This window comes from Mus caroli, chromosome 17, assembly GCF_900094665.2.
Source record: "Mus caroli chromosome 17, CAROLI_EIJ_v1.1, whole genome shotgun sequence".
NCBI lineage: Eukaryota > Metazoa > Chordata > Mammalia > Rodentia > Muridae > Mus > Mus caroli.
This window is the reverse complement of record NC_034586.1, coordinates 32,030,887-32,034,453: the sequence shown is the minus strand read 5'-3', so window position 1 is coordinate 32,034,453 and position 3,567 is coordinate 32,030,887.

The following is a 3,567-nucleotide window of genomic DNA, read 5'->3' as shown; positions in this document are numbered from 1 at the left end:
TCCCTCAGGACCTGTCTTCTCAGCCTCGGCCTTAGTCTCAGACTCCTCGTGTTTCTTCCCATATGAAGCCTTTGTAGCTCCAGATGGCTGTGTTTTATGTAGAAGGATCTTCATTCTCAGTCCTGAGATTGTCCGGGTGGACCTAGGTCATTGTCTCAGCACTGTAGACCCCCTTGTTCACTGGGAAGAGGGTTTGGTATCAAAGGGAACATAAATTTTATGAATCACCCCATTATCCATGGTTCGTTCCAAGGTTCTCCAATGTTTATCCAAACGTGGTGTATATCTGTAGTGTGGGCTGTCCCACGCACCCCCATTTTTAACTTACAGGACCAATAGGNACATCCTCCATAGGTATTACCGTCCTTAATGCATGATGGGTCTGATTGCCAAGGAAAGCAAGCAAGGGAATGAGCACTGGAAGAGGCGATTGGGTGGATAGGAATCATAACGGGTTTCTGATGTCCTGCTAGTGTGCAGTCTCCAGTCCGGATGCCTGGTTCTTCCCAGATGTTTCCCTGACGTTAAACAGGCAGAGCATAGTGTTAGGAGGAGTGGGNNTAGCTGAAGCATGGCGTCAGGNAGGGTAAAAACAGCNATGGGAATGACAGAGAAGGAGCCTTGNGGGNCTGGGGGTGGGGAGAACAGCAACAGGGAGCTGTGTCAATGAGGAAGTGAATGTCCGCCCAGGTGACCTGCTTGTGTGGCCTCGGGGGCCTGCACGGTCTCCTCTTTGTTTTCTCTGTGATCCCCAGGCATGCCATCTTTCTGACTGGAGGGGTGTCGTCGGACGTACCCAGACAGGATGAGGTTGGTCCTCTGGAAAGATACTAACAAATCCCCTTCCTACTGTTAATAGGAAATCCGTTCACTCCAGCACCTGTCAAGTGGGTCCTTCCATCTGACCAGGATGGGTAGCATAGGTGGTGGTGGAGTCCAGTGACAGACAATGGAAGGTTTGTCTTGGGTGGCATAGACATTGAACACATTCAGTGTGAATAATGCCAGGTTTAATTCAGTGTTAGTGGTAGGAAGCCTTGTGTTTAATTAATTTTTTTAAAGTATTTGATTTGTTCTTTCAGTGACAGCTTGGCCCTGAGGGTTGTGAGGGATACCAGTACGGTGGACAAATTTCCAAGATGTGCAGATATTTTAGAATTGATGGCTGTTGAATGTCTGTCCAGTATCATCTTTGATATGGAGAAGGACCCCTGTAAAAGCAAAAGTGGAGAACATGCGATTAATTAGTTTTTTCTATAGGAATAAGTATCAATAGTAATGATTACAAATTTCTGTGTAACGAATGATGGAATGTGGGTGCCATTACTCTTGCAAGATGGCATTAGCCTTAGGGTCTCTGGCCTTGGTGCCCAATTGTTGTGTATCAGGGGTGCAAATTAGGGAGGCACAGGAGGAGAAAGTTCTGAGGATGTGTTTGAGGTTATTTAGTGGGGGTATTGGGGAATTTGAGCTGTAGCCCTTTCAGGTTAATATGGGTGAGCTGAGGGGAGTTCTTTAGCAGTGAGGGTAACAGAGTAAAGGCCCCACTTGTGGCAATCTTACCGGCTGATGTGTTGCTATCAGAGAGGGGTCTGATGAGCTGTGCTGAGTGTGACTACACATGGCTGATTACAATGGGATATGTTCTAGGTTCAAGTATTTTTGAAATCTTATTAGTTGGGGAAAAGGGTCACTACCAAGTCTGACATAGGAGCAGGCTGGCCATGGGAGTAAGCTGACTGTATAAGTGGTGTCTGGATAAAGATGATCTGGTTCTTTCAGGTGTGTTAAGACCAAGAAGATGGAATACAGTTCTTTAAATTGGGGAGATTTATCTGTGGGGGGGGGATGTGCCTCAGACCTGGTGTCTCTTTGGTATACTATGTAGACAGCACCCACCCTGTTGCTCTCCATCCGTGAAAAGTGTGGGGGCCATGGGATAGCAGACCAAAAACACAGTGGAGGGAGGGCACCTAAAGACTGGTGTGGCTGCAGGAATTTATCTTTGGGATAATGGTTGTCTGTCTGTCCCGTGAAGCTGATGAGACTATTAGCAAAAGGGGTGTGGTTTCCCAGGAGACACTGGATATCTGGGAGAGGCAAGGGCAAAACAGTTACACCAGGTTCTTTTTTTGTGGGGGGTGTGAGACAGGGTTTCTCTGTGTAGCCCTGGCTGTCCTGGAACTCACTTTGTAGACCAGGCTGGCCTCGAACTCAGAAATCCGCCTGCCTCTGCCTCCCGAGTGCTGGGATCAAAGGCTTGAGCCACCACGCCCGGCTACACCAGGTTCTTTACCTATAGCTTTTAAGGTGCTCTCTCTTCCTGTCCTAATTATAGTGGATAAAGTGTCAACCTCTGTTAGTAGTTGAGGCACTCCCCCTGTTGGCATATGGAGTCATTCTAGGGTCCCCGTGGGGGCAAGAATTGAATATAAAGACCTGGATTGGGTGTTGTGGATCATAGCGAGGCAGGTGTATGTAACATGGTGTTTAATAGAACAAAGGGTCTCTCTGGCTGCTGGGAGAGAAGATAGAAGGAATCCTTTCCACCTTTAAGTAAATCAAACAGAGGCTGTGATTGCCTGGTTGATATAAGTAGCCAGATCTAAGCCAATTAATATTGCATATTCATGAATGGATGCAGAGGGTCTGCCTCATGCTAGCCGACATCTTCACTCATCCTAGTCTGTCCAGTCGGCACAGTCTACAGGCAACAAGCCGGGTTGCACTAATCACCAGGCTTAATTTAAAGTAGTACAGCTACTGTTTCTGGGGTGTTCTCTGAATCCTTGTAAGTGGAGGGGCATTTCTGTGTGCATCTACAGATGCAGGGTGAGTCTTGTTGGCACCGGTGTGGTACGGTAAGGGTCCCTGAGCATCCTGCTCCTCCTTTAGAGTGTTTCCGTATCAGAGTAACTATCAGCAAAGGTAGGGCTGATCTGAACAGCTCCCTTGTAACCCACCAGCCCCTCCTGCTGTTTTCCCTGCTTACAACTTGCTAAATTCGATTGTGCACCCGTGTCGTGTGATGGGATTGTCATGGTAGACTTGACACCCCTCTTCTCGCCTCAAAATGTGAACCCACGGCAGACAAAAGTAACAGTGGCACCAAAGTCCACCTTGGTGAGCCAGTGAGATTTTGCTGGGTTACCAGAAGTACAAGTAATGAGAACTGCCATAGTTTGAATAAGGCCGGCCCAGGGTGTGGCACTATGAGGAGGTGCGGCTTTGTTGGAGTGAGTGTGGCTTTGTTGGAGGAAGTGTGTCATTGTGGGGATGGGCAATGAGAGCCTCCTCCTAACCACACTAGGTCTTCCCCTATCGGTCTTCAAATGAAGATGTAGAGAGTTGTAGAGAGATGGCTCAGCGGTTAAGGGCACTGACTGCTTTTCCAGAGGATCTGAGTTAAGCAAACACACATACTGATAAATTTTTGGATATGGTTATATATACACACACACACACACACACACACACACATACATTTATTTTTTATTATATTTTTTATTAGGTATTTCCTCATTTACATTTCCAATGCTATCCCAAAAGTCTCCCATACACTCCCCC